The 25120-nt window shown below is 41.3% G+C and overlaps 1 protein-coding gene across 1 annotated transcript in view; it reads right to left on the minus strand.

The window, feature by feature from the left end:
- Window positions 1–24749, minus strand: part of slc4a3 (solute carrier family 4 member 3) — a 96038-nt gene extending 71289 nt beyond the window's left edge. Inside the window, exon 1 of the mRNA XM_065252273.2 lies at window positions 24629–24749. The gene's annotated coding sequence lies outside the window, so the exon portion shown is untranslated. The remainder of the gene's footprint in view (window positions 1–24628) is intronic.
- Window positions 24750–25120: the final 371 nt, after the last annotated feature.

Raw genomic sequence — 25120 nt, forward strand, 5'->3', positions numbered from 1 at the left:
AAGGCTGGATTTACTTAAAAATATAGTGCATCAGTTTCATGGAGTTTTAAGAAACTTATGCAATTTAAAGTAAAACTTCTTTAAAAAAGTGGATGCAAATATATATTTTTAAGTAATGCATATTATCTTTTACAGTGTACATCATTGATTCAGTAAGGCTGTCTTATATTTATCTTAAAGTTTACTGATATAAAAAGACCAGAGATGGGGATTGCATTTATGTGTTTGTCCAGTGTCTACTGTATGAGAAACAGCTCATATGTGAAGCTGACATTAATCATGACTCATGTCTTGAGTTGGCGGCACTTCAGACAGTCATAAACATTTTCTGGAAAGGTCCCATGTATTCTAGTGAAAGTGGAAAAAAAATGGTGCCATTTCTCCTCTTATTTTCATATAATGTACAGTATATACTGTAGAATTCTGAAAAAGATTTATATGATGCAAAAGCCGCAAAATGCCACCTCCGACAAAAAGGAGATACTGATATTAACCCAATGCTTTCGGCACGTATTATCAGCATGTATTTCGGCCTCAAGCTATCTAGAAATACTGATTGGTTGGCAGAATCCATCGAGTCTGACAAAAAATGCTAATTTACAAGAAAACATGTCAGACGCACTTAGAGGGTTTTGCATCTGAGCTCTTATTAAGTGAGTCGCTTTTTCATGCATTCTGACTTATTAACGTAGTTTAAAGCCGCCTTTCCACTGCACACGACATACGGTAACGACAGTCAGAGTTCTCCCCCTATTGGCAGTCGTAATGAAGTTTCAGTTTAATCGGATATGGGAGAGAAGCTCATTCCAGCGCAAGAGGCTTAATTCTAATATGTTTACCATGGTGGAATAAATAAATGAACGCAAATGAATGAAACAATAAACAGCTATGCATATATGACAAAGATTGCCAATATATTTTGGAGAGAACATATAAAGACAAGATTAAAATAATAACGTACACAAATTAAATTAATAATGTATTACTTATCAGTAATCAAAAGTGTTTTTTAAGGATTCAAGTGTTACTAATAAAGTTAAACCAAAAGGATTAATCATTTTCACCTCACACACAGTTTGTGATTGGAATACAATGAAATACATAACTTCCGGTCGGCATATCGCATGCGGTTTAGTCGCACAAGTTCAAAAATTTTTACGGATCCAACGCTCAAAACGGATCCGATATTTACGCATCCACAGATGGTCGGCACCTCACGAATTTGCGACTCTCCATAGGAAAAGAATGACTTCCGGCTTATCGACCGTTGTTTGTCGTGTGCAGTGGAAAGCCGCCTTAAGAGTTGTAATCCTAATGCTAAACAAATGCAAAGTGTCATAAAAAAGCAGTTGAGTATTTCTAGGACAAACTCCCGCCTCCTCTTTCCTAAAGTTTCGTAAAGTTTTTTTCAAACATGGGTACCCGTTACATATCAATGACCCCATATTCCTTTTATGGACACTTCCCCCGGGAAAAGCACGCCCACACGTCAATCAGAGTGAGAGCGAATGAGAATGCTTCCTTCGAGTAAAAGTCACAGACATCACTGCACGTGACAGCTTTGTTTTATATCAAGACTCAACAATGGCACAAAAACCCAACCCAACAATGGAAAGAAGAAGTGTGTTTTTGGATGTAAGGGAAAAAAGCCTTGTTCAGCTTTCCAAGTAACCCAGCCTTATGAAAACAATGGATATAGTTTGTTTTTCCGGGGTAGCAGTGGAGTTTTGAATGTGTGTTTGTTTAACGCTGGATTTTGTTTAAATGGGGTGGCCCCAACCGGGTCATGAGTCGCAGGCGGTAAGTAAAACTGCATTAAATGTCTGTTTTGTTGGTAATCGGCGCGTAATTGCATATAATGTAAACGACACAAACATGTAGTGAATCATAAGTTATCCAGAGATAGTGGGTTTATGTTTTGTGTGTGTGTTGCTTGCTCGTGACTCCCTTCTCCTGCTGGACACCTCTGGGATTTTGTGCTTTTCTGGAAACAAATGCTAGAGCTGATTTGTCTTTCTTAAAGCAACACCAAAGAGTTTTTTTTTTTTACCTTAAAATAACGTTTCCAAAAACGTTTCAGTGGTTCATCCACTCAAAACAGGGTGAATGGCACTTTCACATTCGCTTTGCAGCCCTCTATCGGCAAAAACCGAACTAAAGAAGTTTCCAACCATCGGGTAGTGGTCCTGTAGTTCGAGTGAAAACTACAAAAACTTGCTTTACGGCAGACCTACAATCCAATCAGAGCCAGCTATGCTGCAGTATTTACGACAGTGGTAATTAACAATTACGCTTCTAACCTGTAGGGGGAGCAAAGAGCAATAAGTCTTTAGTGTTGCTTTAAATCTGATAAACCTAAAGACTCTTCAGCGATATGAAGGATCTAATACTACTCTATAGGTACTCAAGATTAACATGAGATGAGCAGAAACAGCGTGTGTTATGTGAGCCAGTCGCGTAGCTACGAGTGGGCCCACCCACCTGTCAGCTAGGCCCACCCACCTACCAACTAGGCCTATCCAGTATGGCATATTAGTTACCTTACAAGGTATCCTAATGAGTAAATTATGTTGCAATTATCACTATACTTGAACTATAAAAATAAATCGTATTGGGTTTTTTACTCTTGTTTGCTATAAGAATAAGTTAATTTTGTAAATAGTATCGGCTAGGCCCACCTGATTTTCTCTGGGCCCACCCACATTGTGAATCCTGGCTACGCTAGTGATGTGAGCTTTAATGAACGTTTATTTATTTATTAATTGTTAAACTCTAAAAAGTGCTGGGTTATTGTCAACCCAGCGTTGGGTCAAAAAGGAATGAACCCAACCCATTGGGTAGTAATTTAACCTATGTTGGGCTGTTTTAACCTGTTGTTGGGTTAATATAAAAATGTTGTGGTTAATTTAACCCAACTGCTGGGTGTGTCACTTTTTTAAACCCAAAAAAAGTGGTTAAACCAAAAAGGGTTATGCATAACGTGATGCAGAATGTGACCTCATTAAAAAAATATACATTAGAATATTTAAGCTTTTAAAATAGATCAGTCACCCCATGGTGTAAATTAAATTAAAGAACTTTGGTATCTTGAAGAAATCTGAAAAACGTTTGTAACACTGGGATCTCATCAAAAACTATATTAGACGAGTGTGAGATTACAGGAGTCTCTCAAGAGAAATATCTCTCTGTTCAATCTCAATGCTGTATAGAAAAATCTAATGAGATCACGAAAACACAAAAGAGGACAAAAACATGTTAATGAAACTTAATAAAAAAATAATAAAGCAGGCAATAAAGGCATTGTGTTTGTATGCAAAATCTGTTTCACTTGCAACACACAATTGCAAAAAGGCAAAATTATCTTTTGAGGTTTTGACCCCTCTCACCCCACCATCAGCAAACATCAACAGCAGGAATCTAAACAGCCAATCTGACATATTTATAAAGCATTTCACTAGATGATTAATGTGCTTTCTGCATGGAAAATTGGCATTATGGGACTAATTTATATTCTCAAAGGTCGCCAAAATAGAGCAAGACAACTGTTGCTCACCTGGAAAAGCAACAGTTGTCTAACAACCCCCAACAGTTCTGATGAATAATTTTGGAGATGTGTGGAAGCCAGGTTAACTCTCAATTAGATGAAACAGACACATGCATCATTTCAATAGCTGACCCAGTCTCCGGCCAGCAATCGCTAAGCACTTCCTTTAACTGAGCCATCAAAGAACCACAAATGATGTATGAGGGCCTTTGTTAACAGAGATCAGTGAGGGAAATGGCCACTTGCCTGCAGATAAGGCTGATGCAAATCTTACATAATCATCTAATCGCCACATTATTTCATCTTGACATCACTGTGTGTAACATAATATTTTTATTACGAATTTTTACCCCAAACGTCCTCTATAGTTTTTTCTCATAATGATTATTATCTTTGATTTTCTTGTACATCTCAAATGTTCTGAGTCTAGTTGAAGGAATTTACACATTTTAAAGGTCACGTTCTTCCTGATCCCATCTTTCCAAGATCAGTAATGTTGCTGTTAGAGCATAAATAATACCTGCAAAATGATAAAGCTCAAAGTTCACTGCCAGGTGATATATTTTAATTTCCCTTTCAAAGCCTACAGCGAACGGCGGAATTGGACTACAGCCCTCTACTTCCCCGTTGAATGACGTCAATAAAAATTTTTTTGACTAAACTCCACCCACAGGAATACATCAGTCACAACACACTAAACAAACTACACAATCAGAACTCGTTACGTATGTCTGATGGAGGGACTTCATAAAACAAGGAAGACATCAGCCCGTTGTTAGGTAAACTGGGTGAAAAATACCATGTTTTTTACACATGAAACATGAACACATGTTATATTTTTATTAACATGCTGTGGGGGGACATTTATTATATTTACATTTGGCAAACCATTTTATGCAAAGTAGGTCAGGAAAATATTTTGAAATTATCGAAATACTGCACATTTGAATATCCCAATATTGCACATAGTAATGATTAAAAGGTCGGCAATAGCTGAATGTTTTATTAAATAATAAATATAGTATAAAATATTAAAAGTAATGCAGAAAAAGTTGTGAGTCAACGCAGATAGAAAGTAAGACAGAGAAATATATATAATGTCTATATATTATATAATTTTTAGTTTTTAAAAATATTTTAATAATACGCATTATTGTATAACGCAGGGGTCTCAAACCTTTTTGTGAGCAAGGGCTACCACAATGAATTAAACAATTTGGAGGGCTACTTTTATATAAAGTCTACTCAAAACTTTTATTGTTTTACTTGATTTTATTTTATTTTACTTGTTGATATGTTTTATCATTGTTTAAAATATTAACATACATAAAATAAGCCAAGCTAATAAAAATATGCAATAAAAAAATATTAAAATTAAGGTTATTAACTCATTCCCGCCAGCCTTTTTTATAGTTGCCCGCCAGCATTTTTTGTGATTTTCACAAATGTTTCACAAAATGCCTTCCAGGAAAAATATTTTCTAAAAATATATAAACATACAAATATGTTCAAATAAAAGAACAGACCCTCTGCTCTAAAACAAACAAACAAAACAGGGAAAAAAACTTTTCATCTTAACTATATTTTGTTTCTGTTTATAAACTCTTAAATAAGGGTATTTTTTTAAATATTTTTTTTTTAGTAAAAAGCTACAAAAATTGAATTTTTGTGAAGGAATTTAGTTAGAGATCAGATTCAGAACAATTATCAAAACGTACACAGAGTTTAAAATTAGTAAATAATTTTTTGCTTCAGTTTTTTATAAATAGGCTTTATGCCCAGCTGCACTACTTCCTGAACTTCAGCCAGTTCCTTGTTTCCTCCTGTCTGCCATTATAGGACAAACTGATTAATCCAGGTCTGCCTGACCTCAGTAGACACAACAACAATAATCAGACACACCTGGATGAATCAGTTTGTCCAATAATGGCAGACAGGAAACAAGGAGCTGGCTGAAGTTCAGGAAGTAGTGCAGCTTGGCATAAAGCCTATTGGGTAATTGGATGCGCCATCTAGTGGATAATCATGGTATTACATATGAACATAAAAACTTATCAGGAACATGTTCTCTTAATTGACGAGATAACTCATTAATTGTGGGGAAAGAGTTAATAGAATGTGCTTTGGCAGGCAACTCACAGACTCTGTGCACCATGTTGGAGACCACTGGTATAATGTATTGTACATCGCGTTGTTTAACAAGTTATCAAATATTTCTTCAGAACTGGACGAAACTGGCCAAAATTAATATTACAATAATTTTGTGATTGGTGACGGACGGTATGCGATAAATATTTTGGTATTTCCAACAAGGTGGTTTAAAAGAATAAGGTTTTTTACAAGAAAATGTTTTCCCAATTTTGAAAATGTACAGCTGTGCAACATGCAAGCTGGTCAGAAAGCTAACACCTGACCTCAGCATACATATCTAGAAGGGTCATGTCAGACCATACAGATATAGAAAATATTGTCTCATCCCGTTTCCCATTGGAAAAAAAACAATGGTAACCAAAACTCGATATATTCCCAGCCCTAATCCAAAATGCATTCAATCTATACCTTTGGTCATTGTGTGTTTTCCATGGGAATCAAACCCACAACCTTTGCATTGCTAATACAGATTGAGCTATAGCTAGACAGAAGTAACATGAAGACACTCAAAAACCAACAACTCGTGGCATCCAGTTAAGTGTGCACTTGTGTTCAAATCTGCATTTTCTTGTTTAAGGGCCCTAATGCTTTCACAGATGACAACATGTTTCCCCCACACCAGGGGAACATGTAGGGCACATTAAGGTCCTCACTAAGCATACATCAGGGGCGGCTGCAGGTGAATTATTAACGCTAATAGCCTCTTATCTCCTACAATTAGGCACACAAAGCACACGTAAGATTTAGCTAATGGCCCCTGGTGCATTGGATTCTATAGAAACGGTTTTGTAACTGTGAAGGCCTCTACCCTCAATCTGAAGGACTTGGATATGGAGCAGTCAGCTTACATCCTAAGTAGAGAACATTCAGCTCAACATGTAGAAATGTGTGGTGGTGAGTTCAAGCAAATTGAATGCAAAGGTTTGTTAGTTAGCTTCTCTCCAGCTGTCTCCGATCTGGGATTTTGCTACATGGTGGCTCCACAGAGAGATAAAGAGCTCATCCAAAGGCTAATCACAGGCATGCGTGATCCCTCAGCTCCAACATGATCTAAATAAAGATACACCATTGCTAACAGACTCTCTGGAGCCCTTAACTTGACCGTTCAAAACCAGCAGATGATACTGAACAATGTATCTTCTGCTTCTGTGTTTTTGTATGTGTAGTCATACCGTGGTTATTTTGGTTATAGACGGTTTCAGTGGCAACAACAATAACTGGGCCAGGCACCTATAGGGTTGCAAAGGGGCAATTTCCAGAAATTTTCCATGGGAACTTAATCTGGGGAATTTTGGAAACATTCCAGATTGGAAACATAACAGGAATTTATTAGAATTATTTGGAAATTTTATATCATATACCATTAACAAACATAAATAAACATTTTTTGGTCATTTTGGAAAAGGGAGTCAATTTTTTTAATATCATTATTGAACATTAAAGGAATATTCCATTTTCTTAAAAGAAAAATCCAGATAATTTACTCACCACCATGTCATCCAAAATGTTGATGTCTTTCTTTGTTCAGTTCAGAAGAAATTATTTTTATTGAGGAAAACATTGCAGGATTTTTCTAATTTTAATGGACTTTAATAGAGCCCAACATTTAATACTTAACTCAACACTTAACAGTTTTTTTCAACGGAGTTTCAAAGGACTATAAACGATCCCAAAAAAGGCATAAGGGTCTTATCTAGCAAAACGATTGTCAGTTTTGACAAGAAAAATAAAAAATATGTACTTTTGAACCACAACTTTTCGTCTAGGTCCGGTCCAGCGTGACCTAACGTAAATGCGTAGTGACGTAGGGAGGTCACGTGTTACATATATAAAACGCACATTTGCGGACCATTTTAAACAATAAACTGCCACAAAGACATTAATTAGTATCAGTTGACATACAACAATGTAGGAACGGTCCTCGTTCTCAACACTTGTAAACATTGGGGCGGAGTTTCGCGTTCGTCCTCTGTGACCTCTTGACGTCATGACGCATTGCGTGGGGTCACGTTGGCGCATCACGACCGGATCTAAACGAGAAGTTGTGTTTAAAAGTGTATATTTGTTATTTTTATTGTCAAACTACACAATTTTTATTGTCAAAAGTGTTGAGTTAAGTATTAAATGTTGGGCTCTATTTAAGTCCATTACAAGTAGAAAAATCCTGCAATGTTTTCCTCAAAAAACATAATTTCTTCTCGACTGAACAAAGAAAGACATCAAAATTTTGGATGACATGGTGGTGAGTAAATTATATGGATTTTTCTTTTAAGAAAATGGACTAATCCTTTAAAATCAATCACGTGGCTATAACTTATGTCATTTTCGTTGTTTATATACTTTATGGATTTTATAGGATAATGCAGTTGTTGTGCAAAATGCATTAATGACACAATTAAACAAGTAATTTATTAAAACTTAAATAAATAAAACATGCTGTTTCAGATTGAATAGTATTTGATATGAAAGTTAGTCAACACTTTTATTTTGGAGGATTTTGCATGAAAGCAGGGGTGTTCAGATTGTTAGTAATGTAAGTGCCATCCATGGAAAAGACTGAAAGCTCTATAATATTTAGTTTGATGTCTGTCTATGCACAAATTTCTGTGAGCTGTGCACACTGTGCTCCCTTAAAAAAAAAATGGTGCATGACGCCCCTGACTGCAACCATCACACATACACAATCATAATCATAAAATAAAGAGAAAGCAAATATTCAGCCATCACTGAAAGCTGCATTACTGACAAACATCGGCATCCATTTTTATTCAATGCCAGTCAAGCGACCATCACATTTAAGTAAAAAAATCTTCCACTAAAGCACATCCAATAAAATCCCCCAATCGCTCAAAGCTGCTGTTTAATGCAGCGCATGGTGCCGTTTCTCCCCTGTGAGCGGCTCAATGAGTTAAAAAGGCCGTTTGTATTGAAGTATCGTGTTCACAGCCTGTCTGAGTCGCTGCTATTCCGCTAACAGGTGTGTTCGCAGCACAGCACCACCAAATCACAGATTACCAGACCTGTCTTCACCTTTTAGAGATCAGTTTAATAACACATACTGAGCTGAGATCTTCATCTGAGCCCAGTCCAAGCAGGAGGACTCTTCATCACATCACCCAGGAAATCATAGGAATTTCGGTTCCTTAAACATTTTTTAAATGATTCTTGTAGTACTGGAGAAATGTTGTGAAACACAGCTAATGGAGCAAAATGCAAACTACTTTAACCTGAAATAATCAAATACTTTTACATGAATCACATTGTGCTGCCATAATAAATAAATGTGATGCTGGACCACAAAACCAGTCATAAGGTTAATTTTTAAAACATTGATAGTTCCCTTTCAATACGGTTCACTTCGCATTGCGTCAGTTTGCTGACGCTATGGGGGAAACTCCTGTTTACTCCGTGATTGAAGCCTATTGGTTAACGTCTGTAGAAAATACAGACCAATGACGTTTGAGCCCGCGCGGGGGCGTGGCACCCGTCCCTATATAAGCCGGTGAAATACGTCAAGAGCTCTTTACTTTTCTCCTTCAGCGCGAACCTTCTCGCTGCTCCGAAGAAGAAGCCCTTACTCGCCGTCGATCCAAGCACTGCAGCGGACTACAACACACCAGCGTGTTCCCCTGCCGCTTTCCGGTGAGCCTAAAAGAGAGTTATCTAAAAGAGCAGAAGCGCGTTGAGATAATGTCGCTTCGGCATTGCGGCTCCTGCCGAGCCCCTTTGCCTGTGGAGGATTTCCACAAGGAGTGCGTCATCTGTCTGGGTCCTGCCCACGCCGAGGCCGTACTCGCCGAGGCGGGCTGCGCCCACTGCGAGCTCCTTCCTATCGCGGTGCTGCGCTCCCGCCTCGAGATCTTTAAACGGAAGGCTTCCCGTGCTCTCCCGCCTAAACAGCAGCGGAGCCGTGAAGCTGGAAGACGCCCTGAGACCGAGTCCACGCCGGCTCATCCCCCGCGTGCTCTGTCTCCCCGCCGTCACCCTGTCACCTTCGCCCATGAAGACCTACGCCCCCTGCCGAGTGCTAGCGGCATGGTTTCCTTTGGGTCCGGTGACAACTTGGAAGTGATGTCATCCTCTGAGGAGTTAGAGGATTGGGCGGCTTCGGATGACGACGCCCACGCAGCCGCCGCTGATGAACCTACCGAGTCGCGTCCTCACGACTCTGAGCTCATCCGCATCTTGACACAAGCTACGACGGAGCTCAACATCAAGTGGTCGCCGCCGTCAGAGCCTCAACTCAGCCGGTTGGACGAGTGGTTTCTGCAGCCCGGGCGCCGTCAATCGTCCCGCCAACGGCAGGCGCCGTTTTTCCCTGAGGTTCACCAGGAGCTCACCAAATCTTGGCGTGCTCCCCACTCCACCCGAGCTCAGAGCGCCGTCTCCCACGTCCTCTCCGTAGTGGACGGCGCTGATGAACACGGCTACTCCAAGATGCCGCCGCTCGAGGAAACTGTCGCCGCCCATCTCTGCCCGTCTTCAGCCGGCGGATGGAGGGCTAAATTGAACCATCCGTCAAAGCCCTGTCGCCTGACATCGACCCTGGCGTCGAAATCTTACGCCGCCGACGGCCACGCTGCATCCGCTCTCCATACGATGGCGGTGCTGCAGGTATACCAGGCAAAACTCCTCCGTGACATGGACGAGACAGGTCCGGACCCGTCGACCTTTCAGAACCTGCGCAGCGCGACTGATCTGGCCCTTCGCGCCACTAAAGTCGCCACTCAGGCTGTAGGAAGAGCCATGGCCAGCCTGGTTGTTCTGGAGAGACATCTGTGGCTGAACTTGACGGAGATAAAGGACACGGATCGGGTTGCCCTTCTTGACTCGCCCGTGTCACCGTCGGGGCTCTTCGGCTCCGCTGTGGAGGGGTTCACCCAGCGCTTCACTGAGGCACAGAAATCGTCGCAGGCTATGCGGCATTTTCTACCAAAACGATCTGCCTCAGCGTCTGAGACCGGCCGCCCAAAACCGCCGCCAGCTCAACGCCCTAAGCCAGCACCAGCTCAGCGCCAGCAGAGAGCTGAACCGGAGGTCAAGCGCCAGCGTCCTGCACGACCGGCTGGCCCGCCTCGACGCCGCGGTCCCCGTCCTCGGATTACGCTGGACCCGACGCCGGCGCCGCCTCCCTGAAGAGAGTCTGAGGAGGAAAAGAGGCTCTGGTCCCGCTTCGGCCGGCCCGCCCTCGAAAGTTCTGCGTGTTTCAGTCCCCTCGGGCGCTGGACACACCCTCGCTGTAACAGCGAAACACAAATTTTTACCTTTTCACAAAAAGAGCAAATTTCCTCCTCTGTACACACAAACACACACACACGGCTTAACGTCCATAAGCATATCGACGCTCGCCGTCAAATTTCACGTTTGGCAATCCACCCCCGGTATGCCGGGCTGGATTCTAAACGTAATCCAACACGGTTATTCACTTCAATCGCCCGGAGACCACCCCGGTTTCGCGGCGTTCTCTACACCACTGTCCCAGACGATCGTATGCAGATCCTCAGGGAAGAGGTGCGTTCTTTATTAATAAAAGACGCGATAGAGACGGTCCCGGCGGATCAAAGCGAATCAGGCTTTTACAGTCGTTATTTTCTCGTTCCAAAGAAAGACGGCGGCCTCAGACCGATATTGGATCTACGCGTTTTGAATCGCGCTCTTGCCAAACGGCCGTTCAAAATGCTTACAGCCAGACGAATCATGGCGTTAATTCGACCGGCGATTGGTTCATATCAGTGGATCTGAAAGACGCTTACTTTCACATTCCGATAGCGCCACGTCACAGGCCGTTCCTAAGATTCGCGCTCGACGGGACAGCATACCAGTACAAAGTTCTGCCCTTCGGATTATCTCTGGCACCACGCACATTTACCAAATGTGCGGATGCGGCTCTCGCCCCTCTCAGACAGAGCGGCATCCGCATATTGAATTACCTCGACGATTGGCTTATTCTAGCACAGTCAGAGAGGGAAATTACTGCGCACAAGACCGTTGTACTCCAGCATTTGGAGAATTTGGGGTTCAAAATCAACCTCCAGAAGAGTTTGCTCACCCCCACGCAGCGAATCGCGTTCTTAGGCACGACGCTCGACTCATTAAAGATGCGGGCATGGCTTACACAGGAACGCGCGCTCACGGTCAGACGCGAGGCGGCATCGTTCAAAGCGGGTTCACATCTCCCTCTCAAACGATTCCAAAAAATGCTGGGTCTGATGGCAGCAGCATCCCCACTAATACCGTTGGGAATGCTGTTCATGAGGCCGCTTCAGTTTTGGTTGAAAGCGAAAGTTCCGCCCCGTGCTTGGTTGTCGGGCCGCTTATTAATCAAAATCACGTACAGCTGCGTGAAAGCGCTTTCGATATGGACATCCCCTCACCTTTTCCTCTCGGGCACGGAGCTCGGCTCCGTGAGCAGGAGGAAAGTGGTGACTACGGATGCGTCTGCGACGGGTTGGGGCGCTCACTGCGACGGCGAGCTCGCCTTCGGTGCGTGGAACAACCAGTTGTCTCAGCTACATATCAACCACCTCGAGATGTGGGCGGTTATCTTGGCGCTACGACACTTTCGACCGAAACTCCAACATCAACACGTTCTAGTGCGGTCGGACAGTATGACGGTGGTTTCGTTCATAAACCACCAAGGAGGGCTGAGATCTCGCTCCCTATCCAGGCTGGCGAGACGGCTTTTATTATGGGCTCACGCGAACGTACGTTCGTTAAAAGCGACTCACGTACCGGGTGTAGCCAATACGGGTGCAGACATTCTCTCGCGCAACGGTCCGCCGCCGGGAGAATGGAGACTGCATCCTCAGACGGTCGAGAGAATATGGACCGTCTTCGGCCGGGCGTAGATCGATCTGTTTGCGTCAGACGAGAACGCGCATTGCCCGATCTTCTTCTCGAGACACCACGATGCCCTGTCGCAAGCATGGCCGGCGTGTCTTCTGTATGCTTTTCCTCCGGTGGCTCTGTTACCACAGGTCCTTCAGAGGATAAGAGAGACGAAATGCGCGATAATTCTGGTCGCCCCGTTTTGGCACAATCAACCATGGCTCCCCGACCTATGGCAGCTGAAAACATCAGCACCATGGCCAGTACCGCTGAGGAAAGACCTCCTATCTCAGGCGAGAGGGACGATATGGCATCCACAGCCGGAGCTATGGAATCTACACGTTTGGTCTCTGAACGGCAACCATCACGCCTTTCAGGACGGGTGTTAAATACTCTAACTGAAGCTAGGGCCCCATCTACCAGGCGCCTTTACGCTCAAAAGTGGTCTATTTTTTCTGACTGGTGCACGACGAAAGACTTAAACCCAAACACCTGTGAAGTGGAGCATATTCTCTCCTTTCTGCAGGAAATGCTGGACAGCGGTCGCGCGCCCTCGACGCTTAAAGTGTATGTGGCGGCGATAACGGCGAATCACGCCCTTATCGCCGGTCGCACCGTGGGAAAACATGATCTCATCATTAAATTCCTCAGAGGCGCTCGCAGACTAAACCCACCGCGACCTAACACGGTCCCGTCTTGGGATCTGTCCACGGTCCTGAAAGCGCTGCGCGGTCCCCCTTTCGAGCCCCTCGAACAGGCTGACCTGCGCGCTCTCTCGTTTAAAACCGCTCTCCTCCTGGCGTTGGCATCGGTTAAACGAGTGGGCGATTTACACGCGCTTTCAATTGACCTGTCGTGTCTGGAATTCGGTCCTAACGATAGCAAAGTGATCCTTAGACCGAGAGCGGGATACATTCCTAAAGTTTTGACCACGCCATTTAGAGTTCAGGTGGTTTCACTTCTCGCCCTTCCGACGGCGGACGGCGAACAAACCCCGAACACGCTCTGCCCCGTCAGAGCGTTAAGAATATACACGGACCGTTCTGCCTCATATCGCAAGTCAGATCAGCTGTTCGTAAGCTTCGCACAACATTCCTTAGGTATGCCGCTCACTAAACAGAGGCTATCTAAATGGATCGTCGAAGCCATTGCTTTGGCTTACGCCTCCCTGAATGAACATTGTCCAGTTGGTTTAAAAGCTCACTCCACGAGGGGTATGGCTTCATCTTGGGCTTGGTCTACGGGGATTTCTATCGTTGACATTTGTAACGCGGCCGGCTGGTCCTCGCCGTCTACGTTTGTCAGATTTTATAGCCTGGATGTCCCTGCCTTACAAGCACAGGTCTTATCGGCTTAATGATTCACGCGACTGCGTTTCTGTATGCCTTCACGGTGCGTTGCTAGCTCACCGTCATGGCTACCTATTAATAATTCATGCACAGCTCGCGGCGCGCTCAGGGAACCCGCCGTCTCGTGCTCTATTGTATATGCATCATGGTGCGTTTAGAAACTTCACTGTATGCGTATTACTGTCTCATATATGGTGCTTACACTTGCGCTCGCTAGAGCTATGTATATGCTGGGTTAGGGCCACATGCAGTGTCTCTCCGGTAAGGGCACCTCAGTCCGTTGTGTATGCACGGCGGGATGGGATTACGTTCCCCCATAGCGTCAGCAAACTGACGCAATGCGAAGTGAACCGTATTGAAAGGGAACGCTTAGGTTACTCACGTAACCCCGGTTCCCTGAAATAACGGGAACGAAGCATTGCGTCGCTGGCCGTGCTACAAACGTCTACGCAGCGAGTGTTATTCGGCTGCGCGCTTCAGTCGAATAATAATGAGCTCTTGACGTATTTCACCGGCTTATATAGGGACGGGTGCCACGCCCCCGCGCGGGCTCAAACGTCATTGGTCTGTATTTTCTACAGACGTTAACCAATAGGCTTCAATCACGGAGTAAACAGGAGTTTCCCCCATAGCGTCAGCAAACTGACGCAATGCTTCGTTCCCGTTATTTCAGGGAACCGGGGTTACGTGAGTAACCTAAGCGTTATACATCATAATGAAATTGATCAAATGCTTTCCATTGATGTATGGTTTGTTAGCATAGGACACTATTTGAAAATGTGGAATCTGAGGTTGCAATAAATCTAAATATTTAAAGTAGGGGTGTGCGATATGACGATATTTGCCCGTGAACAATTAAAATGTCTCCACGATCCACTTTTTCGGAAATATTGTTGTATCGTGCCTACATCAAGTACGCAACAAGTGCAAGTACAGGACAAACTGAGGCGTGCGCTACATTAAGGTGAGTCAAAGGCCGGGTATACCTTTTTCCGCGTACGCAGAGCTCTCAAAGTCACCGCGGATGTGCCATGTTCGACACATACTCACTACCAGAGTATGTGAGCGGTGCGGAGTGGGAGCGGAGCGAGGAGTGGAGTGGCGTAATTTTGCCAGGAGCGAGGAGCGTTTTTTTTTATGTTGGAGCGTTGTGATTTTCTCTCGCTCCGAAAACGCTCCACTATCGCTCAATTACGAGTCAGGACTCGTCAGACTCCGGACCAAACCACTGTGAAAAAAACGGAGGGGGACTTAAAATGTTTCTTAACATATTTTGCATTCGTTTGCATTTGTATTGTTGTCTTACTAGTACTTTCACAAACATTTATCTACGCGACACCAGGAAACTACAACTCCCATGAGCACTCTGCACCAAGCGCAACGCACAGAGACTGTTTGAGACGCGCGATCAGCGGAGCGTTGCGGACCAAAGCGCCACCTTCCAGAGAGCGCGCGAGCTGATGGATTTGCGAATGCACAAGAGGACGCAGTCTGAGCGCATAAACACTTCGGGAAATATAGAACAATTGCATGGAAGTGATTGAAGAGATATAAATTGCGTGCACACTCTCAGGGCAAGAGCGGAAAGAAATTCAGCGCAAGTGCTTTGCACCTGCGACTCGGCAAAAGCTAGTTTTTCTTAAAGTGAATACAGCATTGGAGATATAGCTTTAATAAAAAAATGTGTTCAATCAGCCAGCATTTGTTTTTTCAGATTCAGAATAGTTCTAGTATTAATATAAAAGTTGGCTTAAAGTGAAGGCAGTAGACTATCTATATTTTTTCGTTTGGCTATTTGTCTAAATTAATATTTTAGTTTGTGATTTATTTATTTTATTTAATGTAATGTTTTTCGTTTGATAATTTATTTTATATGAGGTTTTTATTTATTGATTATTTAATTTCAACACATTTTTTTTGTTTTGCTTCATTTAAAAGTGAGCTAAATGATAGCTTAATTTGGGCTAATATTAGCTATTTCAGTATGTGATGTTCTTCAGTTAATAACTGCGTATAAAATAAAAAATATGTTCAACCAGCCAGCATTTGTTTTGTTCAGAATAGTTCTGTAATTAATAGCCTATACAAGTTGGCTTAAAGTGAAGGCAGTAGCCCTATATTTTTTCGTTTGGCTATTTGTTTACATAAATATTTCAGTTTGTGATTTCTTTCTTTGATTTAATGTAATGTTTTTCGTTTGATTATTTATTTTATATGAGGTTTTTCATTTAATAATTTATTTAATTTCAACACATTTTTTGTTTTGCTTTGTTTAAAAGTGAGCTAAATAATAGCCTAATTCGGCTAATATTAGCTACTGTTTCAAATTCCAATAAAGTATATGATGTTCTTCTCTTATTACAGCATATTCGTTGTTTTTTTTTTTATAAAAATTTGCCGTAGAGCGAAAACGGAGCGATACGTAAGTAAGGACGGCGCGGGGAGTGAGCGCGGAGCGAAATTTGTGGAGCAAATTTTAGATAAATAATTTCCTTTGTGTAATTGTTTGTAGTGGAGAGTCTTGTTTCAAAATTTTCTCACCCATGCGCTGTTATACGCGTACTGTCCGCGCATATTTTGTAACCTTGTAGGACTGCAATTTTAAATGGGGGGGGGCATTGGTATGGCTGTATTAAGGCTCAGTAATGGCAAAATAGTCTTTAAGGGCGGTTTCACATTTGGTGCGATTGCCTGGTCCGAACCCGAGTTCGATTGCTTCCCCCTCCCCATGCCCCCCATGGACTGTGTTCACATATTATTTTTGCATCCGAACCGCGGTACGCTTGCATCATCAAGCTGCAGCCGGCGCGTTCTCATGTTGCTACCGCTGTAAACGAGAAGACGACAAGCGTGATTGACGAACTGCAAGCAGAGAGATGATTTCTGAATGCCTCCGCAAAAATTGACGTCGGCGGACAGACCGTTGTCATCGAAACGACTTTAGTATCTTTGGGGCAGACAGACGCAAGTGCGTTTCTGTATTATTTCTTTGAAAACAAAACCAAAGGTTTTAAAAAAAAGTACAAAAGTCAAGCAAGCATTCTATGCATTTTGTTGTCAAGGTAAGTGCACGCACACAAACACACACGTCTGTTTTGGTGGGACATTCCATATAATACGTAATTAACAGCGGTTCACTTCCGCGATTTGGTACGATTGCGCTCACATTAGCAGCGAACCGATCTGGAGTTCACATGAACGGGACCCCAGACCACCCTTTTTAAGCGGACTCGAGTACGTTTCGCGGGTGCGTACCAGAGTTCGGAAGACAGCGTTCACATCATCCAAATGTACCGAACTCTGATGTCAATTGAACCCGGGTGCGCACCAAAAGTGCTAATGTGAAAACGCCCTAACAAACCAACATGAAAAAAGTAGTGATAAAATCGTGATTTGTCCTAAAACAATCGTGATGTTGATATGTTTCCCATATCGCTCACCCCTACTTGTTGTCCAAATGAAGTCCTTAGCAACTGCATCTGTTTCCAAAAATAAAGTTTTGATATATTCAGGGTAGGGAATTTACAAAACATCTTCATGGCACATGATTTTTACATAAAAGTAAAAACCGATAATTTTGACTCATACGATATATTGTTTGTTATTGCTACAAATATACCTATGCGACTTAAGACCAGGATCACAAAAATCTTTTCACAAAAATATAAATAAACATATAAAAAAAAGACATTTTCTTACATACATGCAGCGATGATCAATTTAAGCAATGTCCAAAATCAGCTTCATATAACATTATGGAACGCAAGGATTTGGAGTGTGAAAACTGATCCGTAACCAGCAGTTAAAAGCAGAATTGTACCAAAAGCACGACCAGCATGCTAACATCTATATTCATACATACATATATGGCCAGGAAATGACAATATAGACTTACACACGCCCTGCCTGTGGTTAAAACCCTGATCCTGGATCAGACAAAGTAAGCAAATATTACCCTCAGCAACCTCTTCTCCCCGAGTAAGGATACAAACAATTGTTCTAGTATTATTAATCTGGACCCTGGACCACAATACCAGTGATAAGGGTTTGCTAGGTGTATGGTTTGTTGGGATAGGACAAAGACTTTTTGGAATCAAAGGGTGCAAAATATCTAAATATTGAGAAAATTGTCTTTAAAGTTGTCCAAATGAAGTCCTTAGCAACACGTTTTACAGTAAAAAAAAATATTAAATATCTTTATAGTACATGATCTTTACTTGATATCCTAATGATTTATGGCATAAAAGAAACATTTTGGCCTGTATTGTTGGCTATTACTTCAAATATACCTCTGCGACTTAAGACAAATGTACTTGTTTGTTTGATATCATATAATAGGGAGAAATGTATAAGATTTTGATTTAATGCTATCAACTACTGTGCTTGGTTTAAACATTTCACTATATTGTTACTGTATAACAAATGAATAAGGTTCAGAAAGCCAAGGGAATATTTATATTACCGATTCAAGCATTAGAATAAGATGCAACTGAGACCAGGAAAGCTGGAATCATCAGGTCAAAGTAAAAATAACCTCAAAGAAAGTGTGCTAGGATAATATTGTAGAAAAGCATTTGGGTTTTGGTGGATTAAGCTCTACATCTTTCTGTCAGTACAACACACACACCCCTGCTACAAACACAACACACAAATACGGACTGTGTGTTCAATGTAAATTTTAAGTATTTCATTTGCATCCTATTACAGGCTGAGTCTCAGTCCAAATCCCTCCCTGCCTCTCCAATGCTTACTAATCATTATATAATCAGAGTAATCATTAAAAAAATAGCTTGACTCTCTCTATGCAAACCTGGACAGCTGTGACTCTTTATCATACAGTAAATAGGCCATGACGCGACTAAACAACATGTAGTCTACATCAGTATCAGTCAGGGGCGGACTGGCCATCTGGCAAACCGGGCAGTTTCCCGGTGGGCCGACGTACTTTTTGGGCCGATACATCTCATACTATATTTGTCTGAGCAGCTGAGCAGCCCAGTTAGCGTCTTTTTTTCTAGACAAACCGGCCCACTGACATTTAAGCAGCAGCCCATTGGTTCTTTTTTTTTTAAACGACATGAAGCTGGCCCAATGACTGACCAGCACAGTCTAGATAGACCGGCCCACTCACATTTAAGCAGCAGCCCATTGGTTATTTTATTTGAATGACATTAAGCTGGCCCAATCACCGCTTTGGTCTCTGTGCAAGTGAGCGTGCATCGTCGGTCAGTTCACGTGTCAAAACAGAGAGAGAGAGAGAGAGAGAGAAAACGCAAGGGAGGGGCAGAGAAACTGCGCGACAAAAAGAAGCAAGCTCTTCATGCAGACGCTGCAAAATGTGTTAAAAAACACGAATGTTTTCTGCGGCAGCAGGACCTTCAACTCGCGTCGCTGGTGATGATGATGGTGGCGGCGGTGGCACTGGCAGCACCAGCACGCAAAGTGGTAGTGAGGAGAGGGAGAGAGACGAGGGAGAAGTGAGTGTAGTTACTGCGGTAAGCAGAACTGCTTTCAAAACACAAGTTTAGATGGATACCCCTTGATAAAACTAAGTCAAAAACACAAAATATAGTGATAAAGCTGCAATAAAATAATTGCACTCTTTGCTCTGTCGCTACGAGTGTATCTGATTCGTAGATTTTTCGTTGATTGTCTGTTTCAAAACGTATCATTTCTCTTCAAGCAAAATCAAACAATCGAGGAGATCTGCTTACAGAAAAAGATATGTTTATTGTATAACAACACACTTGACAGATAATGTTAAAAATCTCTATTACTGTAATCACACTAGTTTAGTTCAGTGAATGTAGTGAATACTTTTCTGTAAGTACTGGAAGTAATGATCAGTTTTCAATATTAATGTAAGCAGCACTTTTATTTTGTAAAAAGTCAGCAATCCAATGGCAAATTTTGCCAATTGCATGAAGCTTGTTTTAGGATTCATAAGTGTGGATTATACAGTTTTATTGCATTAATAAATAACACGTTCTAGCATTGTTTGTTGTGTCAACTCTCACTCTTTTCTACCTCTATTAATTGGGTTTAGTGCTTTTGTGGAAGTGGAGTTACTATTGCTATACATATTTAAAGATGGGTGGTATTTGTAATTATACACTGCAAAAAATTATTTTCAAGAAAAAAAATCTTAGTATTTTTGTCTTGTTTTCAGTAAAAATATCTAAACATTCAAAAATTAAGATGGTTTTTCTTGATGAACAAAACGACCCAAGAAAATAAGTGTTTAGATAAGTTTTAGAAAATAAGTTTTTAGACCTAAAATTTAAGTGATTTTGTGTATAAAAAAAGCAAAAAAAAAAAATCTGCCAATCGGGTATGCACATTTTTCTTGCATTTAGTGTAAAAAAAAATGTTCAAGAAATGTTTGCTTACTGTACCCCATTGGCAGATTTTTTTGCTTGTTTTATGCACAAAATCACTTAAATTTGATATTTTTGGTCTAAAAACTAGACTTATTTTCTTGGGTCGTTTTGTTCATCAAGATGAAGCATCTTAATTTTTGAATTTTTAGATATTTTTACTGAAAACAAGACAAAAATACTAAGAAAGTGTTTTCTTGAAAATCAATTTTTGCAGTGTATGTAGTGTGGGCCGGTTTGGGCCAAAATGCCAGGGCCGAATTTTTGTCCCAGTCCAGCCCTGGTATCAGTACTGGAACAACATATGCTCTCCTACATCAATGCATCCCGACAAAGCTCACTGGAAAGACATTGAAATAAATCGACTTCTTTTTAACATGCACTGCATTTTTGATATCTCATTTTTGCATTAGTATTATTTTGAGAAGTGCATATCCGCAGGTATCCTGGCCTAATTTAATACGTGAGAAAGATTTCTCCAAGTGATGAGACCTAATTACAAATGAAGATTTGATCATTTATAACATTCACGGCAAGAGATGTTGTAGATGTTTCTTAACAATATGAAAATCTTCTCCACTGCAGTTGTGTTAGAAACAGAGCGCTGTGTCTGTGACGCATTGATGACTCAACACTCACAGGCACTTTTCACATTTTAAGGATTTAATTTTAAGGGCGTGTATTATTCTCTTTATCTTTAATTATCGAATTATCGAATCTATTTAACTAAAGGTCCAAAATGCAACATGTGAAAACACGTGAAGAGTTCAGATGTAAAAGCCACTAAACGCCTACGTCAAAAATGAGATAATGATTGTAATCGAATGCTCTTGACACGTACTATAGGTTCGTCAAATCCTTTGCGTCAAATCAACTTAAACCCACCCTCAAGCCATTTAGAAATAAAAAAAATTGGCAGAATCCATTAATGGACAGAGAAAAAAAAAACTAATTGACAAGAAAGCAATGTCCAAAATCATCAGACTGATCTCACAGAAAGTCACGCAAAATTGTATACATTTATTTGTGTCCATGGCACAAAATTCAGCTTGTTTTTCGTGCCTTGAGCCGAGTGTCTTTTTCGTGACACTCGAATATACGAATATTAGACGAATATACACATTTTATAAATATTTTCTTGTGTCCGTGGCACGACTTTCTTTTTCGATTCATTTTATGTCTCATTTTTTTTCTTCCTATTTTCTTACCATTGTCGCTTTGGGTTGGTGTTAGAATCAATTTCTGTTAAATTTTTAGAAATCCTGACCCTAACCCCAACTCCAGGCGAGAATGATTTAAAAATAGAAAAAAAGAGAAAACAATACGTAAATTGACACGAAAGAGAAAGTTGTGCCATGGACACAAAAAACTATTTATAATAGTTAAATTAATAACGAATAAATTAAGAAAATTTTGCGTTGAATATAAAGGGGGTCGCACACCGGACACGCAGCGCCGCGTAGAGTCGCGTCTAGGACAACTCGGAGGCATCGTAAACCAGAAGTGCATATTAAATAGCGCGAGCTTAGTAAGATAGCATTTACTTCAAAATGCAAAATATACGTTAGCAGCCAATGTTAATCATTAATGATTTGGGACAAATATGATGTTATTTAATGTTAAACTATGTGAGTGGCACTCTGTGGCGCGACAGGGATTTGAGCAACTTCCTGAGGCAAAGCCGGGGCGCCGAGGACCTGTCAGGGCCGGTGTGCGTATACTCATAGAAAACAATGTGTTTGATTTTTTAAGAACGGCGCTGCGCGTCTTGTGTGCGACCCCCTTTACATGACTTTCTGTGAGATCATGTTGGAAATCGTGTACTTTACTGTATGTTCCTAAATGGTATGTTTGACATTTCTTGCATTCTGCATCAGCCACTTTTCATTGTCATGTGACTCGCCCTTTGACCTATGATGTAATCACAACAACTGCGACCATAATGTAATGAATGCATTGCTTAAAGGCGGTGTGCATGATTTTTGAGAATCGCTCTGGAAAAGGGAGTCGGGCCGAGTACAAAAACACACTTTTAGCCAATCAGCAGTAAGGGGCGTGTCTACTAAACGACAACGTGTGCCTGGGTTGCGTATATGTGAGGCGGTTCTATCAAAAGAAGGTCCAGTTTCTATTGAGGTAGGGGTGTGTTTGTTTAGGTGATTTCAAATATGAACATTGGCTTTCAGAGATCGTGCACCCCGCCTTTAACAAGTACAAATAAATGATAAGGAATACATTTCTTGGTATCACATAAAGATTGGTATTTTTATTACAATCACTTATTTTTAGGTCATCCGGGTATTGTTTGCCTACTGTTTTCAAATACCATAAAATCGGACATACTGATTTCGCACACAGCGCCAGACTTTACATTAAAGTTATAGTTCACCGAAAAATGAAAATTCTGTCATCACTCGTGCAGTCGTGCTGAAGTTGTTCCAAACCTGTATAAATTATTTTCTTTTGCCGGAAAGAAGAATGTTGATATTAAAGCAGATGTGAGGCATCATTGACTTTCATAGCACGATAAAATAATACTATGGGAGTGAATGGTGCCCCAGATCTGTTTCGTTATTAACATTTCTAAAATATTTTCATTGGTTTTCAGCAAAAGAAAATAATTGATACAGGTCTAAAGCAACTTCAGGGTAAGAAGTCCTTACATCAAACACTAATAATATTAGTATGAATTGCATAGCACTGCCCAACAATATGCAAAATTATTAATGTGACATATTGAATAAAAAATGCATAAACAACAGTTTGAACAAATACTGTAACAGTCTGCTGAGTATGGGAAATACACAGCACAGATTATAAACATATTGATTAAGGTTGGGATTGGGACAGTAATAAAACACATTGTGGTCGACACAAACCTTGTTTATCCTTATTACAAGGCCATATGTAATGTAATTTGGGTGACGTTTTCTTTTCCCTTTTTCCTGAGGTCATGTCACGCACCTGTCCGTGATGTCATCTGCCTAATTTGGCTAGCTTCTACCAAGTGAGAGATGAATTTGCATCAAAATACCATTGAGTTCGATTGGATTCACTGGTTTTGGTGTCAACGGCAAAATATATGATAGCATTTCCTCCCTTTTTTAAAGTTATAAGCCTTTTTAATTTTGCTATCTGTACTTGTTTATAAGGTTGGTTGCATTCTATTTTCAGCACTTAGAATGGCTTTCTTCCTGAAGTCTGCGACCTTATTAGAACAGACTTGTGACCCATTTGTGGGCTGCCACCCACCAGATGAGAACCACGGGTACATTGCAAATACAGGAATCTATAATGCCAACGCAGATCTAGACAGTTATCCCACAGTTATTTACAAAAGCACCACTGATCCACCTCTTCAGGGAGCATCTATAATTTTCAGCCTGCTTAGCATGATCCACAAGGTCCTTTCTGTTGATGTATGGATCTATATTTGCTTATTCGCGTGGGCAGAAACAATATAGAGAGCACATGTGCAAAGATCCAACACTTCCAAGGAGAAAAGAAATAAACTTAACACTTGAATTACTGACATGTATTATACTGCCAGCATTGATTTGATGTTTGAAAAAAACTTACAATCCAAAACACAAGAGGGTTAATAGGATTCGTGATCTTCTAATTGTACAAACCAAGCTGTTGCAAACGTCATTACATTTGATTACATGATCCCATGGGAATTTACATAGGATTATATGTTCACTTTTTACATGTAACCACATGTTTCCACACATGTGAGATTCTGGTGGATCTTAGAATGGACAATGCGGTGCCACAATATCAGATTTAACATGCATGCCTTAACAAATATATAAACAAGTCTATCATATTTCAAAAGATTACTATATAATGCTTTCAGTGATCAAGGGTGTGTTAATAACTTCATGCATGTTTAGGGTGACTGTCTCAAATAACCTACTTCAGCATCTTTCATGCGTTAACCCTTTACGCGCCGCTCCTTGTTACGCGCTGCTTGTCAGTCAGCATCTGAATGTCGCTTTAACCTTTTGAGCTGTTATAAAACACAATCGTATTGGAATCAATTGGACTAAAAACCATCACTTATTTATTTAACAGAACAAATCCAAAAAGCTTACTCCTATGCTGCGACCTCACACGCCTCTTCCCAACGATGTGCATGACCCCACATTTTAACGCATTTTATTAAGCGTTTTCTGAGCTCGCTCATCACACCAACCCAGCCATCACCACCATATGCATGAGAAGAAACACTGATTTCTAGAGGTAGGAGCGCCTCCGCGCACCCGTCTCCATATTAGCCAAGTTCATCCGCGTTATTCCTTCATTGTGCAGCTCGTATTTCTACGCGCTTGCGATTGACGCCCCATCCGCACCTGGACGGGGTCGTGTTCGCCTACCTGTGTGTTAGGAGAGGTGTCCGAGCGGAATGAAGGTGAAGCTGCGCGGTCAAAGCGCGCAACGGCGGTGCTGGTCCATAGTGAACGCGCTCCAGCTGCTCTCATCCACCAGTGATGCGCGCCGCCGCCACTAGATGCTGCTGAGTGTTGGCGCGTCACGGCTGCTGCACGGATGGTGCCCAATTCGATCGTTAGTGGTGTTCCCTAGAGGGAATTACTGTTAGTGTAGGCTACTTAAGACATATACACAAATAAAGGTGCTAAAAGGGTTATTCATGTCGATGCCAATTTGGTTCCCCAAATAACCTTTCAGTTAATGAAATTACATTATTTATAATCTACTGTGCAACAGAAAGGTTCTGTGGATATTAAAGGTTCTTTATGGAACCAAACAAATTTAAATTTTCATTTACACATTTTGGCAGACACTTTTATCCAAAGCAACTTACAGTGCATTACAAGGTAAATGAGCATGGCATTAGCTACATAAAA

Source organism: Paramisgurnus dabryanus, chromosome 15, assembly GCF_030506205.2.
Source record: "Paramisgurnus dabryanus chromosome 15, PD_genome_1.1, whole genome shotgun sequence".
NCBI lineage: Eukaryota > Metazoa > Chordata > Actinopteri > Cypriniformes > Cobitidae > Paramisgurnus > Paramisgurnus dabryanus.